Here is a 22,902-nt window from a genome sequence, read left to right as displayed (position 1 = left end):
TAGCTCTTCCACTAAATGCTTTTGGCTTTCATTACAAACAAAGTACTATGCTAATATACCTTGTGTTGTAAATGTCTCAATTCCTCCTAATTGAATTAAACCAAGTTCTCAGCAAATAAACTCTCAGTGCAGTTAATGGAAAATGAGAACAGAACTATTTTGTCTGACAATGGGTCATTACTACAAGTACCTAATTACAAGTGTCTTAATGCATAATGCTATCTTATGCAGGTTCTTTAGAATTAAAGCTGTAGCAAGATCAAAAATGTGTGTGCCTTTATGATTTTTCTCTCTCTATATATACACTAAGCGAGAGTTCAGAATGTTTAATAATGACTGTTCCAGTTTATCAGACTGCAGAGAAAGGTGCAGAGAACAAAAAACAATTTTGTCTCAGGACATATTTTGACACCAATTCTAATTTCCCTCCCTTCTTGATACAGCATGTTTCACACCTACCAGTTAATAAAGGATTATTACTTTCCTCCACAGTAAATTGCAAACACACCCAAGGTTAAAGCAGAGGACATCCACCCTGAATCAGTTTACATGATGCCATCAAACATGAGCACAGATGATTGATGACATTTTGCTATTACTGCACCAAGCATATATCAATATTGTATTGCCAGTTATTTTCTGTATCGCTTCTCTTACGGTCATGTGATGCTACATTTTATTTAATTTATTAACTGGAAGAAAATGTATAGGAAAGAGTTTTTGAAACACCAGAATGTATAATAAATCACAATAACTAGACTATAAAATACAGGATCTGGTATTACTTGCCAATTGTACAATTCTGGAGTTTTGGATGACTTCATAAACCACTTGAAATTTTTATCAGAGGCTTGAGAAACAGCCTGCAAGCATGGCTACTGCAGTTAATGCTGGAGACTTCTAGTCATTCCACAATGCTGAATTATAACTCTGATCCCAAAATAGTGAACTAACTTAAGCATATACTAGCACTTATTAGACCTGGTTGGGAAACTCCCATTGGAAAGATTTTCTGATTTTAATACTTGTAAAATCAAAATTTTCTGAAAAATACAGAAGTTTTTATTTTAAATTTTTCAAAAACCTTGGCATATTCAGTGGCACAGAAATTGCATTTTTCAGCCAGCTCTTGCTGTAAATAGGGCTGGCAAGTGGTTTAATCAAAACAATATTATATACATCAGAATTGTGGAGCTTTCAGCTGTCACAGTTGCAAAATTGCTGGCTGTTTCTGCTAGACGCTACTGAATGTTCTTGTTAATCTTTTCTGATTTTAATTATCAATAAGGCACGCTGAATGGCTCCCATATCCCCCTGACACCAGACATTTCCTCTGCCCATTCAATAGTCTCCGCTCCCTAAAAGGAATGCAGTCATGGAGTGGGTGTTAAGGATGCCTGGAGCAGCATTAATTCCCAGATGGATATTCATGGGGTTCTGCTGGAAGCATGCTCTGGAGACGGCCTCCCTCAGGCTCTCAACTTCTTCTGACCTCATGGGACGGGATCAAAAGGCCATTTATAAGCTTACAAATAGTGGGCTGCAAATGCTCCTTGCCCCAGTTTCACCTGCCTTTGCTCTCTTCCATGTGCTTATGTGGAAGGGGCCACAGGTCCCATTAGTACTAGTAGTGAAAGAAGTGGTTTATCTTATTGGGTAATAAGTATTAATTTAAGAAATTCAAAGGACCCTTGTAAAAGGCTGGCAGCGTTTGCTTGAAACCATCCCACACTCAGAGCAGGAGTTGATCCTCCTGGAGAAATATTAAGTGGGTTATGCTGACTCAGTGAGGAAGATAGCTGGTTAACCCTCACAGATATAAAAGAGGAGGGAATGGCTCTCTAGAGGAAAAGCCAGGAGCTGTGGAGCAGGGGAGCTGAGCAACCCAGAGGAAGGAATCCTAGGAAATCCTTCCAAGCTTGGGAAGAGACTTACACTGAACTTCATGTTTTCTTATTGTTAGTTTCTGTGTTAATAATACCAAACACCAGCAATAAATTTGGCCTCTGCAGAGCACATGGATGTTGTTTTGATGTAGGTTAGGAAAGACACCTGCTCACCATCCTTTTCTGCATTCTTTACTCCCTGTGTTGACAAAGCTCCCTTTAAGAAAATTTGCCTGAATAAAGAGTGCACAAGATAGCATCCTAAATAAAATTTAACTTAACATTCCCTTTAAGAGATCAGGGCAAAATGCTGGAAAAGATTCACTCATTATTGTAACCTTTTCCATCAAATAAAACGTCAGCTATTTGTCTTAGCTTTCGACGCCTTTCATGGCGCTTGTCTACATTACCCGATGGATCGACAGGCAGGGATTAATCCAGCAGGGGTCAATTTATCGTGTCTAGTCTAGATGCGATAAATCAACCGCTGAGCACTCTCCCGTTGACTCTGGTACTCCACTGGGGCGAGAGACACAGGCGGAGTTGACAGGAGAGCGTCAGCTGTCGACTTACCGCTGTGAAGACACCATGGTTAGTAGATCTAAGTACTTCGACTTCAGCTACGTTATTTAGATCAATTCCCCCCGCCCATGTGTAGACCACTCCTGGACCCACCTACCATCTGATATATGATATCCTACCATTGACCATTTCACCAACAGCACCAACCTTTATTGTCCATCAATCCAATTTTTGCTTGTGTATGCACTGACCAGAATCCCCAGGAACGCACTGTCACAGTTCTGGGGTTGACTGCACCTCTGCCCACTCTGTGGTCTCCTCAAGAGCATCCACTTAAGTCTCTAGCCAAATCTTTCTTGGATCCTAGTAGGGCCATACACAAATTTTTCAGTTCTTCATTCCAGAGCAAGTCTTCCTTTGAGTCAGGTCTGGCTGGCTCTTTTCACAGTTTGGGGCCTTATTCTTCAGGCCTCCTGAAATAAGCAAATCAGTCAATGGCCCTTCTCCCATCAAAGGTTTGGGTATCTGCATAACCTTCATTGGTATTCTGCATGAATTACCCACCAGTGATTTCAAATTCCATAGGAAACCCACTCAGATAGCAAGTAACACAATAGGCTATGACTATCCCATGTGCCCACAGAGTCTTGCACATCTCAATATAATAGTCTTTGAAGTTTCTCCACTTCTAAGATCTCACATGTCACACTAGCTTCTGCTGTTATACCTAAAAAACATTTGGCAAGGCAGTTGGTGTGCTGTGACCATTGTTTATAATGTGATAATCACCTTGTATTGTACCAACTTCTCTTGGTGAGAGAAACAAGCTTTCAAGCCACACAGAACTCTTTTTCAGGTCTGGGAAATGCTGGTCCAATGAAAGATATCCTCACCCACCTTGTCTCTCTAATATCCTGGGACCAACATAGCTACAACAACACTACATAATCAAACTTGGTACTTCATGCTCTCCCTGTCCGTATGTTGTATCTGTCTGTTGTTTCTTTCCATAAACTTAGACTTTAAGATCTCATAGGCAGGGACCATCTTTCTGTGGTGTGTGTGTACAGTGCCTACCACAATGGGGCCCCATCCCTGACTACACTAAAGCCAGTTTTGTGAAGAAGTCCTTACTATTTCTGCCAGCACTCAGTGGGATATATGATTGAACACTGCAGGATTTTCAGTTGGAAAATCCATTTATTAAAACACATAATTAAAGGTTAAAAACTGTTGTAAACCTATATTTTTTAGAGCAGGGTTCTTTGTCATGTATTGTATCCTAGTGATATGTTTTAAATAATCAGACATTTTTAAAACAGAATACAGTGACTGCATCTATTTAGATTTAGTACTATTGGACAATTATTGCATATGATGTGAAAAAAGGAAACCACCACAGGAAACACAGACATAGGGTTGGGCGTTACAGCATCCATACATTTTGAGTTATCAAAGTTGCAGACTAAATAAATCAGCACTTCCAATCAGAGTTAGGCACATAATTACCAAGTGTGCTTTTGAAAATCTTCTCTGGGCCAAGAAATGGTCTTAAGATCTCATTTCCAGACATAGCCATAAATACATGTATTGTTCGGGAAACTACTCCTCACAACAATTTTTCAAACTCACTGAAATATCAATCCTAGTCAGAGCTGTAATTTTCTGTTTCAAGACTAATAGTTGTCAGGGTGACAGGGCCTCTGGAAGTAGCTGAACAAACAAGCAACTCTTCTATAAAATTAAAGTCTTGATCTGTACAGTATATTTCAAATACACCCATATGTCAGCTGATTTAGGATCATTCTCAGTCCAGACATTACTATGTTTCCTTAGCACTTTCTGTACTCTGCCAATCTCATCATAGTCAAACTAATTCAGAATCTGGTACATTACCTAAAGAAGCTTAAAAAATGACAACCTAATATCTGAAGCACATTCAGTATTGCTATCACAGAACTGATGTTTACCTTCCCCCACGCTTCAAAATTCATCCGCTTCCACTGCACACAGACACACAGTCTATATTCTATTTGTTCTTTTCTCTTGTATTGTTTAGATTCTAAGTTGTTTAGGGCAGAGGATATCCAAAGTGTGTATGTGTGAAAAGTGCCCAGTAAATCTACACCACTATATGCATGTTTTATCGTAACAATAATATTGAGAAAAGGAGTGCTGAACAAAATGTTTCCTATTGGTAGAGAATGTTCTGCTCATTATGAATCAATATGGTCACATTCCCTGACTTATCTTCCTATCAGGGCATGTACAATAATTGGGGGAGGAAGACACAAAAAAGACCTCACACTTTTCAAAAAAATCTTGAGTGTAATAACTTTGCCTGTAATACCACCACTGTAGATATACTCTGAATGATCACATAAAGGAAGATAACTCAGAAGATTGGGTTTTTTTGGCCCGTTATGCACTATTAACTTGATTTTTTAACAGCTATTTGCTGATGAGTGATACCATTTTGTTGGTTTTGCTTTTTAATGATCAGTGATCACAATTTCATTATGTTACTTTGGAACAGCCAGTTGCACTTAGTAAACAGGGGGATTTAGACACATTATTACTCTTCACATTCCTTCCCCCCCCCCACCAGCAGAAGAGTAACTCCAAGGAGAAAAGTATGATTCCACTATTTCCCGCCTTCTCATTACCAAACGTCAGTTTCCGAGATATCAAGGTTCTTTCTTTTCATGGTTTTTGAATGAGGCAAAAGGTGTTTCTCCTCTAAACAGTCTTTCAAACACTGATATCTCCAGGTGTTCACATTTCTTCCCTGAAAAAGACAGCTGTAAAGCAGATGGTATAAATGACCCTGTATAAATATGTGAGATCAGTGCAAAAACTCTGCTTGCTGACTTCTTTGGCAGTGTGCCTTATTCCTCTAGTGGCTATTTAGGGAAAGTGACACTCTCTGAATATACACTAATTGCAATTTTCAGACCAACTTTGCAGTTTGATTCAGCCTTTTGTGTTCAATATCTTTGCTATCTTCTCGGTGTCCACAGATATACAGACTCCTCTGCAGCAGATGCTTTCAAGATAAGCTCTCTCAATCATAAAGACCTCATTCATTTTAATATCTGCCCCAATCCAATTCATTTGGTTGCTGAGTACTCTTGCATTCCATTTACCTCCTGTCCTATATCCATTATCAATTTATCTACTACACTCTGAAGTACGTGAGAGATATGTCTATGCGGATTAGCCACACTGTATCATAAAATTGTGAAGTGTGGTCTAGTGATTGAAGTACAGGGCTGGAAGTCAGGAGTCCTGGTTTCCAGTCACAACTGTCATGCTGGGTAACTTTAATGTCCATGTGCAGGATAGCTCTTATGTGAAAACTAGAGATATAATGGCTACCAGACAATCATGGGATGGTTCAAGGTTATTTCAAGTAATTTCTAGAAGTGTGGGTCCACCTTAGAAGTTGGTTTTAAATTGATATTGGGGACATGAGGATTACACCTCCATTACGGTCAGACTGTCATCTCTTCTAGTCAGAACTCAAGTTTGCACCCATTCCTTTGGGTTTTAGGTTTCTCACAGAGAGAATTCTATACAGAAATCAAACCACAATATTAATAGCCTCATAGAGCATAACAGTCAACTGTTTTCTTTATCAATGATGCAGTGATTCCTGTAAACTCTTTGTATGTGTCACTTTAGTATATACAGGTGACAGAGATTATGTCAGACTCTTACCATGACCAGCTCAGAGCGCATTTCAAACCTTATACTGTTGTACAGGCAAAGCTCTGTTCTGCCACTATTTTGTTTACCGAGCCAAATCAATGGAATCTTACCCAACCCAGCTGGTGAATCTGGACTCCTTTGCTTGGAAAGAGAGTCAAACATTTCTTACTGCAATTAGTTTTGTGGACAAGATTAATCAGATTCAGACTAGGCTGGATACATTTGTGGTAGCAGAACTGAGCCTGGAAGGGACAAAAGCAGCATTGTCTCTGGCAAGTTTCAGTCAGCCATGTTTAGTGAGGCCCCTGATGTGCTGGGGAGCTGTGACCTGCAACCTACAAACTGGAATCATGCCCAATGGTAGGTAAAACAATGAGTCCATTCTTGCTTGAGACTCTGTACAAGAGGACAAGGAGTCTCTTATTCAGGGGGTTAGACTATGCATTACCCCAGAATCATAGAAATGTACAACTGGAAGTGACCTTGAGAGGTCATCAAGTCCAGCTCCCTGTGCTGTGGCAGGACCAAGTAAATCTAGATGATTCCTGACAGGTGTTTGTCTAATCTGTTTTTAAAACCCTCCAATGATAGGGATTCCACAGCCTCCCTTGGAATATTACAGAGCTTAACTAGAATTTAGGTTCAGATTTAATAGTGTTTAAATCTTGGTAAAGGTGTTCAGGTAAGAATTAAGCACCAAATGGTAGAAGTCTCCTCAGATACGTGATTTCACAAGACTTCAGGTATATTTCAAATGGAAATGGAATAAAAGATCTTTTGGTTTTGAATCCAACTCAAAGAAAAGCGTAGAGTCAGGTTCAGATTTGAAGTTTCATATAAAAATGCATTTGATGTTCTGATTTTGGCCAATTTGTAATTCAGAGGAAAAATAACTATTCCAAACTAATTGGCTGGTCCCTATTTTTGACTCCATCTGCACAGAGATGGAAATCTTTTCTCATTATCATCTTATAAAAAGAAAGAATTGAGTCTTGCTATGTGAATGAAGTCCTGTCAAAGGCCTTTTCCAATCTCAAACAAGTATACCATTCATTCTGAAGCTTTGACTTCTGACTTTTGTACAAATTCTGTTCTAATATATTATGTGAGCTGAGAAACTCATATTAAGCATCAGTATCTATTTACAGTATGTGTATGACAGGTACAGACAAAAGCTTTCCAGTAATCAGTGAAGCACATAGAGTGGCTAAATAGATTTTCTTAGCTCATTCTATCAAAAATAAATCCTCAGGTTGAAAATCTGATTCTTAATTCTTCTGCTCTTTTCAAATCCAACCTGTTAGTCACCTGACCCTTTATTTTACCCTTGATATAACCTACATTATAGGGATATCTCCTTTCATGCATTGAAAACTAAAACCATTTCTGGACTGCTTTTGGAAGTAGCAAGTTATCTAAATTATTATTAATAGTAATTTCCTCCCTTTTGTTTTCATGGTCATTGCTGGAGTTTTTAAGGGTAGTAAATAGTAAAGGGTAATAATGATGATACAATACATTTAGAGTACCTTTCATCTGGGATTTCAAAGAGCTTTACAACCATTAAGCATCAAAAGAGTTAAATAAGTGAATTATTTAACTGACATCCTACCTTAACTGTCTTGCTAAAGGTTACAGAATGAGCATGTGGAAGAGTCAGAAGGTCCTGATTCTTAGTTTCTTGCTCCAACTTTTCCCAAGATTGTTTTGTTTTAAGCCTGGGTTTGCAGATGATCATCCTGTTGTAAGGATCTGCAATGCCTTTCCAGTTGGTATATTTATGAAGCCTCTCCCATCAAACTTCTCAGCAATTCTGTCTACCTGTTTTATCATTTATCTGGTATTTTATTGCTCTGATAACACTGCTTTCATTTTGTGGATATCAAAGACTCTTGATTTATTTCTGCCTATTTCTTTTTAGTAGACTCTATCTCCTGATCATGATTCTTGCATTCAACATGCATAGTATTACAGTGATATCTTCAGTTACAATAATGCAACTCTTCAAGCACTAGTGTGGAAAAATGTCATATCTTTAATAGCACTCTCTTTCTCTTACTGCATCATGCCTTTTAAAAATCTGCTAGTTTGTTGTTTGTTAAATTGACTCAAACTTTACAAGATTTAATTTTTAACATGAGACTTTATTTCATACAGAGAATGTAGCCTACTAGACAAAATAGGTGACAGGAAGTCATGACCTGTCTTGTTCTGCAATAAGACTATTCAAATGAGTCAGTTACTCACAGAACTAAGGGTTTTTAGTACTGGGCCCAACTAATTAAAGTTCACAACTATCTTTTAACACAAATATTTATATATATATATATTTTTTTTTTTTGCAGAAACTGGGGAAAGTGTTCAAGGAAAGAGCGAGCCATTCTCAAGACTTGGATTAGATTTCAGGAGTTCCTCTCTCTTAGCCCTGTTTTCAGACCACTAGACTACAGTCACCTTTGAATTTGAGGATCCATTGTCAAGGCTCAGGAGGACAACAGCATTTACGCTGTGTGATTTAACTTGTTGAAAAAGAGAAGTGGAATAAATTGACAAAGAAGTTTTTTTTTTGAAGTATTAATTAACATTTTCTAAGAGAGCTTATTTCTCTTTCTTTTGTTAATTAGTTTCAATACATTTGGAAATACACACTAAATGTGTACTTTAAAATAATTTTACTCTTTTAGATGCCTTATAGCCAAAGGCCTCTGAGACCCTTACCAAAAAATAACGAACAATCAATTAGTGGACATCTTGCCTCAAACACTGACATCCCATTCTCTATCCACAATTCAAGGAACAACATACAGGTTTGTAATCACTAATGGCCTTCTAAAGCTATTTGGTCAGCTACTATTGTTGTCCTGCATAGTAGGTCAGACATTCCAGCAATGTTTATAACAATACAGAAGGCAGCAAAGGAAGAACAAGTTGATTTGTGCTCCACAAGTAGGAGAGCAGAGAGGGAGAGAATCAGTGTTTGCCAAATACAAATGGAAAAGGTGGATTATTTTCCTGAAGCTTCTCAGGGTACATCAACACTGCAAAGTAGGGTGACCAGACAGCAAGTGTGAAAAATCAGGACAGGGACTGTTGGGTAATAGGAGCCTATAAAAGAAAAAGACTAAAAAATCAGGACTCTCCCTATAAAATCAGGACATCTGGTCACCCTACTGCAAAGAAAAATCTGCAGTGCTGAGTCTCAGGCCCCATGTTAAATAACTCAGGATAAAAATAGCAGTATAGCTGTTTTTGCTCGGACTGGAACCTGGTCTCTGAAACCCGGTGAGAGTGAAGGGTCTCCGAGGCCAGGCTCTAGCCCAAGCAGGAACGAATGCACTGAGGTTTTTAGCCCCAGAGCCTGAGCCTTGTGAGCCTGAGTCACTCCTGGCAAGTCTACACTAAGGTCCTACATCAGCACAGCTGCACTGATGCAGCACATCTGGGGAAGATGCACTACGTCAACAGAAGAGTGCTCCCCCATCAGCATAATCACTCCACCTCCACGAGAGGCAAAAGCCATGGCAGCAGGAGAGCGTCTCCTACTGACAGCGCCAGTGTGGACAGCACCTAAGTCAATGTAACTGATGCTCTGGCAGGGTTCTAAACATAGAACACAGGCAGCACCACTAGAGGGCTGAAGCCAATTTCTATACATTACAAATGATTAAAAATCATTCCTTTCTCCATTCCTTAAGCAGATGGATCAGTTTTTCTACCAACAAAATGAGGTTAACATCAAAGAATGTTGACTGATTTTGTCATAAATTGACTTTTCTAAATTCCACCTAATATGAACAAAAGAAAAAAAACCCAGAAAACATTCTGTGCATCACCCCTAAAATCATGCAGTTATACTATCTTGTGTTATGATCTTGTCAGATCTAGCAAACTAAGAGGTTTTGCTGCTGTCATTAGTGGATGAAATATCTCGCATTGAATACCTAGATGCTGCTAAAAGTTATACAGATGATTCAGTAGGTGGCATTTTTATTCTGAGTCATAATGGAAACAATGTCTGTTTAAAGTCACTGTAACTCAAGAGCTGTCATCTTTTGAAATAGGAAAACAGCAGAGAAGAATCATCCAGAAACCCCAACCAGAAGGATCTTCTGCGGAAGCAGCCCAAGTAAGGACCTTTGGACATTCAGACAACTTTCTACAGTCTTGTATGAACTTTCTCTGACTGTGCGGATTGGCTGTTTGCTCCAACCCTTTCCCTACCCGCCCCTCAGAGTCTCTTCAGCTTGGTTCCACTCCACCCACTTATTCTTCTACCCCTCTCACGCTCTTCTCCCCTGATTTGTCACCTCCTCCACTTCTGTTCAACATCCCCCACTCCCTTCACTTTGTTTTACATTTAGCTTAATCTCTCCCCTCAATTAAGCACTCCCCCACAAAACAAACAACCCCTCCCAAAAAAACAACAACAAAAAAACCCACCATGGACCTAACATGATGTTTGCCACCATCACATTTTTCACTGTGCTTGTGTGTTAGACCCCTTTCCCTGACCCTGTGTCTGTCTCACGTATTAGACTGTAAGCTCTTCATGGCAAGGACTGTATGCCACTCTATGTTTATAGAGTGCCTAGCACAATGGACCCCATTTTTGGTTGGTCCAATAAACCTGATTAATAATAGTAATAATAAAGCAAATCTGAGTTTTGTATCACTAGCCATCATTAAAGGTCCCATGGTACTTTATGACAAAGTAGAGGTAATATTAACTGCAGCATCCTGGCTAAATTACATTCCACCTACCTAAAATTTCTCTTCTAGTTACAGTTGGATACAATATTCTACACTTCATGTACTAACTGCAGAACAGCATTACTGTGCACTGTTAAGCAGTTGTCTTGTTTTATTCCATAGAAGGTTGCATTTCAATTATGGATTTAACATTCCCTGTGTATCATTAGCCTCTTAGTTTTAAAGGGCTTTGTGATCCTTTGGGATAATGTACCAAAGGGAAATCTATATACATATTAAATCATAATTGACTAGGTAAATAAAAGGTAATCTTAAAAAGTATTGTTCAATGTGAAAAGCATTTTTGTCATATGCCACCCAAACCTAAATTCAGAAAAAAAAATAGTTACAGAGGTTTATTTACCAACAACGCTTTCTAGAGAGATTTTTATTTATAGTAGTTTAGTAACATCTCTTTTCCCTTTAACAGCTCTGTCAGACACGATGGATAAAATTATATCACCATTAATCCATTAGGTGGATTGCTAACAGCCAATTAGTATACGTTGAAAGTAATATCAAATTTTTGATTTCTTCTGCATGATGGTGCTATGAAAGCAAGTCTTAAGGGAGAGCACTTGTCTAAAATAGCACTCAGCAGTCATAGCAGCAGAGCAAACCATTCGGTATAGAACTCTACGTGCTTTGCTTGATTGCATACTTCATATTAATTTCCTTTAGAAGGATGATCATTTCATGTAGGTTGTCAACATTTTGCATTAGGCCAATGAAGTAGGTTGGATGTCAATTAATAGGAACAAGTCTTCCTCAGTTGGAATATGGCCATTTTGGCCAACAGCTATTTCATCATCAACAGAATACCTTTTTCACTATCTTTCAAGCACAGTCATAGTGCCAGATACTTTATAGTGCCTGGTGCTGTAATAGTTGAAAGAGATAATGTGCTGTGACAGCTTGATCGGCTGCTATTCCCTGCTCTGGGGTTATGTTCTTTTACCATATGACCTCAGTCCACTAAAAAATGTATTTCACCAAACAGCAAATAGCGTACTTTGAGCATTTGGATATGGGTACAGTGTGTTTTTTTCTCTGGTGTGGACACACTTCAGGCTCACATTTCGTCTTTGGAAATCTAGATAATATTGGCTTCGGCTGGACATTTAAGCAAGCTGTCACATGGAGTGACCCCATTCTAAGGATTAAAAGAGAGAACTGCAACAATTTGTTGTTATACTCTTAGTAATCTAAACAAGAGCCAAATCTTCAACTGCTGTAAACTGGCATAGCTCCACTTTCACCCACTGAGGATCTGGCCTGTTTATCGCAGATAAATGCAGAAATACAATTAAAAATAATTGTAGATATACTTGCAATTGTTCAGTGTTTCCATTCAGTGAACATGACTGTGTTCTGTCTCTGTGGAGTTGTAATTTTTAAGCACTGCTTGTCCTACTAGATGCCAAACCTCATTAAACTGGTAAGGAATGATGTCCAGATCCTACTTGAAAGCACAGACACTCAGGCAGTTTCAAAGTTGCTTTAAGGTATTTTTAAAAAATTCCCTTAAAATAGAAGTTATCTGGAAATAATTGCAAAATTGTCCTATTTCTAATGGTATCCAATAGGACCTATATTTTATCACTATTAATCTAAGAGAGGGCCCATCCATAGGATATATATCTCTGCCTCTTTACACTGCATCACTGTGCCTCTCTTATGGTATGGGGGGAAAGATAGCTCAGTGATTTGAGCATTGGCCTGCTTAAACCCAGAGTTGTGAGCTCAATCCTTGAGGGGGCCATTTAGGTATCTGTCTGGGAATTGGCCCTGCTTTGAGCAGGGGATTGGACTAGATGACCTCATGAGGTCCCTTCCAACCTTGATATTCTATCCACAGCAAAACTTTGAGTATGTGGCCTCTGTGGTAGGGATTGTGGGGTCTGTGTACCCATATTATCCACTGCAGCCATTTATTTGACTGCAACATCTGCTCCTGCCCCACAACCCCCATGCCTTCTTAAGATTGGGGTAACATCCCATCACCCGTCTATGAGGCTCCACAACCTCTGACCTACATGAGCATGTCACTGGACAATGAACAAGGATGAAATAAGCAGCAAGAGAATGAATTTAAGACCTGAACTGAAAGATGGAAGGAGAACCAGAAGAGAAAATAACTAGACTAAAACGAGAAACTAAATTAGAGTCAGAAAACTTCTATTAATGGTAGTATGGCAGATTAGACAGATGTGTGCAGGCATGGGTACTCAATTGTAGGCCCAATGCCTCTGCATTGGTGCCACAGGTCAAAGGCTATCACAGCATAGGCGTTTATCCAGCCTAGAATGGTATTAGTAATGGAGCATCCTCTTAATTCATAGGCATATTAACTCTGGATTGACATCTGTTAAGTACTTCCTGAATGAAAACTTTACCCTCTGAAATCACAGTTGAGGCACTATAGGTTCTTGGCTGCTTGCATTCATGCCCATCTGTCTAGATGGCACTGTACCACATAAAAAGGTTGGACCATTTTTCAGTGAAGTTGATGACTCTTGTTTGTTGACACTTTTCTGTCAGCAAAAGAATATTTAAACACAGCAGCAAATGAAGATGGTGTCAGCTCACATTTGTGGCTACCAAAACTGGAATATGTATTGCAACCAGAACCTGGGAAATCTATCTTTAAAATATGGACGTTCAAAATGTAATGTAAAATACAGATACTTTAGTACCGATACTTAACAGTATGTAACTGCATATCAGACATTAATACAAACTCAGCCACGTGTATGAAGCTGAAGCAAATCACAGATATTTTGTATAATTACTCCTTTAATCCACAGTTGCCCTAGCAGCTATAACTGTGGTAATCATAGGTTCTTAAAAAGAGTTCTTTGTGGCTTAGCTTAATGATGTAGGAAAGCGATGCCACAAAAACAACTATCAAACTTATATGAAACTTGACACTGCAATGAATTTTTAAATATCTTTTTAAAAAATGCCATCTCCAGATTTTGTGTATATTTTATTAATCAATATCAGTCATTTTCAGCCCACTGGATGGTCAAGGATTCCTCAGCATTACTTCTGACATAATACCAAATGCTTTGGCTGTAACATCTTCACATCCATGCAATGTGTCTTGGGAACAGTAACACAATACTACAAGCCAATTATGACTGGTGTCACCAGTAGGTTTGGAACTGCCAGAGATTCCTTTGGATGGCAGTTATTAACAGTTGCTGGACTCTGGCTGATATTTGGGTTATAGACCCGCTCATTTCTGTGTTGTTTCCATACAGTATAATGATTTTTAAAGTGTGTGAACTCAGATTTTTGAAGATATTTAGGCATTGTTCTCCTCAGTCATTGGGACTATGGCTCCTAAACAGGGCCATCCCTACCCATTTGCAAAATACGCAGCTGCGTAGGGCACCAGGAAATTTGGGGCACCACATTTCCTGGTGCCCTGTGCAGCTGTGTGCTGCTCCAGCCCCTGCCCTGCCTCTTCCCCAAGGCCCCTGCCTTGATCTGCCCCTTCCTTGCCTCTTCCCACCCCTGGCCTGCCCCCATTCCCCTGAGGACTGCAGCAGGGTTGAACCTGCTCTCACCAGCGGCGGGAAGTGCAGCGACCTGGCCCCAGCCATGCCACCAGTGAGTGCAGGGGGGAGGTTCTCCCCTGCTGCCCAAGCCAGCACCGCCCCTGCCCCCGTGGAGGCCTGGGGTCAAGCCCCTCCTCCCCCCCCCCGGAGGCCTGAGGCCCTCCACACCCCCTCTGCGGGGGGGGGCTGCGTTGGGCCCCAGAATAGCTAGGGACGGTCCTGCTCCTAAGTATCTATCACTTTTGAAAATGGGACTTTGCCATTGAAATCACTTAGGCTTTGCAACACTGAGAGGAGCAATACCTAAATACTTTTAAAACTCTGGGCCATTGTGATTAACTATGAAGATTAGGAGAGGATATCTAATACTATATTCTGATACAGAATGGCAAAATTCAGTATATAAGAAAAGGTTAGCACATCAACAGATTTTATGGACAGCTATCATTTCCTCCCAGTCCACCTAAGAAAGAATATCTGAGCCTCTCTTTACTTATGATGGCAGGAGGCACGTGGATAATCTGCCCTCATTAGATATGGGATTAATGTGCCACTCAGTGATTTAGGAGGAAGATTCTCCAACAGTTTTATCAACTGTTTAATAGAAAGCCAAATCATCTTTCAAACACATATTTCTGAACAGCATCAGTTTAGTTTTTTAAATAAGTTATATAGCAGCAGAGGGCATGCTACATAATTTAAAAAAGAAGAGAAGTTTATAATGCATATCTGAAAATCTATAAAAATAAACAGCAATAAGGGCTGTTGACTTTGACCATCGGCCATTGACTCAAATAAGAGTTCTTCCTGGCCATGTGAGGGCTGAATTTGGCTCAAAATATTTGCACTATGCTTTTACAAATCATATACACTCTCTCTCTCTTTCTCTCTCTCACGTAGGCAAAACCTTGAAAGGTAGATAAAAAAATGACTAAAAGCCTAATTTACCAGTAGCTGAAAGATTTATTATAGAATATTGAAAGGAAATCAATAGACCATGGTTTTATTTATGAAGAAAACATCATATGAGAAGTATCAGAGGGGTAGCCGTGTTAGTCTGGATCTGTAAAAAGCGACAAAGAGTCCTGTGGCACCTTATAGACTAACAGAAGTATTGGCGCATAAGCTTTTGTGGGTGAATACCCACTTTGTCAGAGGCATGTGGTGGAAATTTCCAGAGGCAGGTATAAATATGCAGGCAAGAATCAGTCTAGAGATAACGAGGTTAGTTAGGGGGACCACTGTTGTGGCTCTATGTGGAAGGTAGGATTTTAGACAGTGTATGGTCCTTTTTCCTTTGTAGAGAGGTGAAGTGTGTAACGTAGACCTTGTGCCTTATTTTAGTAAAGTCAATTTGTGTGGAAGGTTGGTTATTTATGAAAGTCTCCAGGTTGGAGAGCTCTTTTTTGATGTTTTCCTGTTTGCTTTTTGGATGCTGATCAGGTGGTTCCTCAGTTTCTTTGATAGTGTATGGCATAGTCTCTCACTGTGGTCTGTGCACTATGTAGATAGCAATGGATTTTTCACCTTCAGTCCTTTTGGTATGATGTCCATCTGTTTGCATTTGGAAAGGAAGATGATATCTGTCTGTACTTGTGCAAATTTCTTTATGAGGTGGACGGATTTCCACTCCATATGGCTAATTGCAGTGCCTTGCATGGTGTCAAGTATCAGAGGGGTAGACACGTTAGTGTGGATCTGTAAATAGCGACAAAGAGTCCTGTGGTTCCCATGGAAGCTTATGCTCCAATACTTCTGTTAGTCTATAAGGTGCCACAGGTCTCTTTTATCATATGAGAACCTAGTCTAGATTATAAGACATAATTTAAAATCATTTTACATCAAATTAACATAGTGTTTCTTCATTTCTCTGGAATGGCTTCTTCAAGCCACTCATTTAATAATTTTTCTCTTTTTATCCTATTTTTATAATACTAAGAAAATATTTTTTCACTCTAAGCAGATTTCTGAAAGGGTCCTGAACAAGAAACATCAATTAGACTTCTAGCAATTGTTCTACATTCTTCCATGTCCTTTTTTGGAACTTGAATACAATAGTTCTGTTTGCCATGGAAGAGGTATAGAACATGAGTTATCTGTGAAAGCTTCTCCTCACTGTTCTACCAATGTGCCTCTATCCTTCCATGGAAAGCCAACATCTAGGGTTAAAAAAAAACAAACAAACAAGGTTGTTCATTTACAGTCCTACAGCATATCTGTTAAGATTGTCTACAAAGGTGCCTATTATAGGAATACTTCCGGTCTGCAATAACTTGGTGAGGATTTGAGCTGGCAATTTAGAAGGATTACTATTCCATTATTAATGTTTTGAGCCATCTAGTCCCTATATAAATCTTTTAATTAAACAAACACATTATTAGCAAAAGTGAGTAAAACATTTTCAGTGACAGTGTATTTGAAATATTAACCAAATTAACTTGGCCTGTGTCACTGTAGTGGGGTTAGTACCTCGATACCTCCTTAAGTCAAGGTGGCAGGAGGTAACATAGGCTCTCTAACCCTAAGTCCATGTTCTAAACCCCTCTGTAGTTAGTCCTGTGTGGGGCCACCCCTTTCAAAGGTGGGTGACCAAGATAGAGGGACCCGGTCCCATCCCCTGCCCCAGGTCCCGACTCAGGGCCCTGTTGGTGGCAAGATCTTCTCACCACTGGTCCGTCAGGGATAATCCTGAAACATGCCGGCCTGAACAGTCTTAGCACCATTCCCCTTTAAGGACTCCCTGGGTCACTTCCTACTCCTTCCTCAGATTCTACTAGATCCATGGCATCATCTGCTTCCCCTCTGCAGTGGGTCTGGACGTGTCTGGCTTCTGCATCCTGGTGTGCAGACCACTCTTCTGCTGGAAAGAGTGACAAGCTTCCTTCCCCTCCAGTGGTCCGCCCTGACTGAGCAGCTCTGCAGGCTTTTATACCTGACTTCCAGGTGCAGCATGCCCTGCAGAGCAGGGGGGGAGAGGAGGCTGGCTTCTTTTACTACGAAGGAAGGATTAACCCCCGCTGTACCAGTGTGGGGCCAAACCGCACCCTCACAGTCACACACTATTTTCTATTTGGTTTCAGTTAATACTCTAGAAGGGAGTTTATCAGCAGGCATATTCACCAGAACAGCAGCTTTTAATTGTATATTGCAGAGCATTTGTAGCAAGCAAGTGTGGAATTCTTACTCACCAGCATTCTTACCTGAGACCTGTTTCTGTCAGCTGTGCTAATCCAATCAACTGGCTAAATGAAATGATTTGACCCATCCCATTGAATCAAAACATCTCTAATTTCAGATATTGAGTAGCCATAATGACCTCCCTATGCACAAACTACAGAGCAAACATTATTCATAGAAATTATTTGGGGAATAATTTTAAATAATGAAACTCAGACAAATCACAATATCCACACGTGTTTTACAAACAGGAGGAGAGTGGAAATCTATTATTTTTTCAAGATTTGTTATCAATTATTTGCCAATTTATAATTATTAGTAAGAAATGAAGCACAAACAGATATGCAAAAATTATGGTAAGATTTTTAAAAGTGGTTTTCCTCTGCTCTGATTAAGAGTCTGATTAGGGAACTAGTCATATAGCTCTGAGGGGTCATGCAGTATCTGGGCTAAGGGAACTCATGTGGTACTTGTGCATGCATATTCAGTCAACACTAGGTAAAGCAGGATTTTTTTTTTCTACCTGATCATTGATGGATCATTTAAATGTTCAGAACTTTTGGTGTGGAGCTTTGTTAAAACTGTCAATCAAAAATGCTTCAAGAGATGTGGAATGAAGCTTAACTCTCTATAAATGAGATCAAGATTTTCTGAATAAGAAATTGCTGGCAGCAAGAGATGGCTGTAGACTGCCTTGTTTAACTGTTTGATCCACTTAAAACCTCGATGAGGCTGGTTGAGATACAGAGAAAGGGGCACAGTGTCATACAGGATGATTTCTGAGTCAGACAAGCAATGATTTAGGAGGACAGCAGCTACTATTTTTCAGCAAAATGATTTTTATATCTTCTATAAGACTTCTACCTGCTTTACTTCTCCCACCCCCCACCTCATTTTCTCATATTGGTAAAAAATTATCAGAATGTTTAGAAATGCAGTATAATGAATTGATTCACAGGTACTGAAATGGGGTATCGCATGTGCTTGTTTTCTTGTTATCACACAATTATTTTAAATGTTTCCACTCTACTCAATGTAATTTACCAAAAATATAATGTCCCTTAACGGGGAACTAGATGACTCAAGAGATCTCGTAACATGATTCAAAGACTGTCATCAGAGGTCAATTTTTTGAAAACAGCCCAGGCTGGTAATTATCAGCTGAATGCTGTTCAGGGGCCTATACGAAAGGAATTTTGATGCTTTCAGTCCCATCCTTAGATTAGGTCTCCACATCACGCAACCCACAAACACATCTGGCACCTTTGTGACTCTCAGGGAAAAGGCCAAGAATTAGGAAGGCAACAGATATGGAGACAGAACTAGACTCTCATCCCTAGGTTGTTCAAGTCATGGCTGAGACACACAGGCTATGTCATTACAGTGTTGTACAACCACTCCCTGTTCTGGACTGTACTTGATCTGTGTGTACAGCTCTCCAAGACTGTCTATCTGATGTGGCTAGCTGGTTTTGCTTTCATTTATTAAACATTATAAACTAACACATACATACACAGACAGTTCCTCCTCCTGAGATACACCTGAACATTCCTCCAGAATCCCCCTTTTGTTTGTCAAATTTAATATTTTCTTATTTAATAAGAGTTTTGCAGATTATTTGATTTTCCTTTTGCTTTGTTGGCTAGTACTGCAGCTTTGAAAATGGTGCAACCACCATTCTGGCCAAGGGAACAGAACATCCTCAGCTGCTAATGACTCAGAATCCAATGTCCTGAATTCACTTCTCAACTTATTAGCTATGCCATTAGGCCACTGTCTATTTGTATATGTCAATCATAGAACTGAAGAACAAAGTAGCTTGTTTTCCAAAGGATCTGAAACGTAAGGTGTTAAATAGCTATTTGCAAAAGACACACTTGTGTACCATTAAGGGCTAGATTGTGGTTGGTCTTTCCTGGGTGCATAAAGGGGAGAGAGGGCAACCATTCAGGGGCCAGCCACAAAACCCATTCTTCCTTACTGATGTCCAGGGATTGGAGAACTAGTGCCATGATGACTCTAGACTCTTCAAAGGGAGCAAAGGAAGATCTGAAAGGCTGAAGCTGGCATGTGCACGGCAGGAGATACAATGCACAGTGCACACACTGAAGGTTGCAGCAGTAGCTCTTAGTGTGATTCCTCATTCAGAATTCCCACAGACAATGGGAGAAATCCTAGTTCTATTTAAGTCAACAGCACAGCTCCTCTTGACTTCAGCTGAGACAGAGTTTCAACTAACACTTCTACCACCAATTGTCATTTAAAGCACTTACAGAATAAAGGCAGGCTTAGAAATCATCAATATATAGTAAGACACTGAGAAATGTGATAATCAAACATTTAGACCATGTAGCCTGTGTGAATGTCTGTGTGAGAGAGAGAGAGACATCTCACAGAATGCAACCAGCAAGAGAGATCATCAAAAACACTTTAAGATATACACAGGTTAATGGCAAGAAAAATAATTGTGCAAGTATAGAATAGTGTGAACATAAGAACAGCCACATTGGGTCAGACCAAAGGTCCATCCAGACCAGTACCCTGTCTACCGACAGTGGCCAATGCCAGGTGCCCCAGCGGGAGTGAACCTAACAGGTAATGATCAAGTGATCTATCTCCTGCCACCCATCTCCACCCTCTGACACGCAGAGGCTAGGGACACCATTCCTTACCCATCCTGGCTAATAGCCATTAATGGACTTAACTAGATAAATTCATGGAGGTTCTCTTTTAAACACTGTTATAGTCCTACCCTTCACAACCTCCTCAGGCAAAGAGTTCCACAGGTTGACTGTGTGCTGTGTGAAGAAGAACTTCCTTTTATTTGTCTTAAACCTGCTGCCCATTAATTTCATTTGGTGACCCCTAGTTCTTATATTATGGGAACAAGTAAATAACTTTTCCTTATTCACTTTCTCTACACTACTCATGACTTTATATACTGCTATCATATCCCCCCTTAGTTTCCTCTTTTCCAAGCTGAAAAGTCCTAGCCTCTTTAATCTCTCTTCATATGGGACCCATTCCAACTCCCTAATCATTTCAGTTGCCCTTCTCTGAACCTTATGTTCTTATGTTATTTTCAGAATTGCCAGTGACTTGAAAAATCAGTTATTCATAAAACTACTTTACGACCATCACAACAACATAGCGAGGGCAGACTCCCTGTCATCTAGAAGGAATAGAATTGCCAATGGCCTTAGTTTCTTGAGGTTCTGTCAATTGCTCTCTCCCCACTAAATTTATTAAGCTGCTCCAAATGACATTGTTGAAATGTCACCCAGTGATTGCTAAGCATCTTCTGTCAGCTAGGTATCCTCTAGAAAATTCAGATTATGGCACATTTTGTGAAATATGAGTTTTACTGAAAACAACTTACGATCTCATGAACAATAGTCATTTGGAGTTTTACATCTGAGTGCTTCATGAACTCGTCTTAACACACCATCAAAATCAGTGAGAAACGTGGACAGTCAAGCACTTCTCCAATGCTCAGTTTCAGAAATGCATCTAATCATGTGTTTAATTTTAAGCATATGCTAAAGTCCCATTGTCCATGCTATGGATGTGCATAAGTGCATTCCTTACTAGGGACGCTGTCCTGGACTGGAGCCCAAATCAGACCCAAACTCAAGAAGTTGTAGCAGTAGTTTCTAATTTCCAATAGCTTTTTGATAGATAATATATATGAGGCATCATTTTGCTGTGTCACAACTGTAGCTGCTTAATTAAAATGATAGAAATCGTGGTCATACTATGTAGAACTAAAGAGAAATTAAATATCCCTTATTTGTTACTGAAATGACCTATATTGCCCTCCCAATCCTGCATCTTCCCCCAATGGCTGAGCATTTTGTCTCTCTTGTAACTCAAAAGATAGCTCACATCCACTCCCCTTACATCAGGCCCATATTTTATTCTTTACGCTGAAATATGGTAGGATGTGCAGGGTATGTTTTAGAAACAAAAGCCCCACCTACCTCTGGAAATATAGATGGCTCAATAAGTATATAAGAGGTTAACTGAAAACCGTATGCAGAAAATCTTCAACTGGTAAAGATTAAGGTATGTTTCTGTCAATCTAAGATTGGGGAGGAAAAAGCTAAACCATTTACGCTCTGCTCAATGTAAACAAACAAGCTGCTCAGAAATTATGATTGGCGATGTCTGCACTTAGACTGCACTCATATTTGTGACTTTTTTTGTCCCATTACTGAATGCTCATCTGCTTTGATCTAAACGAGCACATGAAGTGAATCCATGCTGCTACCTCAAAATGTCTGGACTTTAGGGAATCAATTAAAAACATCTGTTATGAATGTCTTTGAACTGTTATGACTATTTATTATTAATATCAACTATCCTATACAGCTCTAAGATATGCTACACAAAAAAAGGTAAGATCACAGGATGTGAAAGAACCTTAAGAGTAACAAAGATGAGGTGAGATTTTCCATAAGCCAGGTAAAGCTGTTTAAAAAGGACTACTGTAAATAAGTCTCATGGTCAAACACAACAACTCTTTTCAAAACTGACTTTTTCATTTGTTTTTGTTTTGTAACTTGACTTAGCTTAGATAGCTCTTCTTCTCTTCAAACATATTTTATTTTTTCAGCCTGTCCTTGGTAGAGAAAATGTATTCAATTGTAACAGCAGAGATAATTTAAAGAGGTAGGACATTCACAAACCACTGCTGTGTAGCAATGCAGTCCCACGTCTGCCAGCACCCAGGAGACATACAGTGACGGTCAGCTGAGCAGGCTCCATGCTTGCCGAGGTATGGCGTCTGCACAGGTAACCCAGGAAAAAAGGCGCAAAATGATTGTCTGCCGTTGCTTTCACGGAGGGAGGGAGGGAGAGGGGGGCCTGATGACATGTACTCAGAACCACCAGTGACAATGTTTTTTGCCCCTCAGGCATTGGGATCGCAACCCAGAATTCCAATGGGCGAGGGAGACTGCAGGAACTATGGGATAGCTACCCACAGTGCAACGTTCTGGAAGTCGACGCTAGCCTTGGCACTATGGATGCACACCGCCAAATTAATGTGCTTACTGTGGATGCATACATTCGACTTTATACAATCTGTTGCCAAAAATCAAATTCTGTAAAATCGGAGTAATACTGTAGTGTAGACATACCTATTTTCCAGTTTTTCAAGGTGTTTTTGCATTCTACTCCTGTCCTCTAAAGAGCTTGCAACCCCTCCCAGCTTAGTATCATCTGCACATTTCATAAGCATACTCTGTACTGCATTATCCAAGTCATTAATTAAAGTACTGAATAGCACC

The 22,902-nt window shown here is 39.7% G+C and overlaps 1 protein-coding gene and 1 long non-coding RNA gene across 10 annotated transcripts in view; both read right to left on the bottom strand.

The window, feature by feature from the left end:
- The window catches only part of RBFOX1 (RNA binding fox-1 homolog 1), a 2,538,143-nt gene that overhangs the window by 1,831,206 nt on the left and 684,035 nt on the right, over positions 1 to 22,902 (bottom strand). The window lies entirely within an intron of this gene.
- On the bottom strand, positions 2,389 to 22,748 carry LOC115658481. Its single transcript, XR_004002303.1, has 3 exons — positions 22,737 to 22,748; positions 22,129 to 22,130; positions 2,389 to 2,494 (listed from the first exon to the last, which is right to left on the bottom strand). It is a non-coding gene; the product is annotated as an uncharacterized LOC115658481 (long non-coding RNA).

The sequence above is a fragment of the Gopherus evgoodei genome, chromosome 10, assembly GCF_007399415.2.
Source record: "Gopherus evgoodei ecotype Sinaloan lineage chromosome 10, rGopEvg1_v1.p, whole genome shotgun sequence".
Classification (NCBI taxonomy): Eukaryota; Metazoa; Chordata; order Testudines; family Testudinidae; genus Gopherus; species Gopherus evgoodei.
This window is presented reverse-complemented; position numbering and strand designations above follow the sequence as displayed.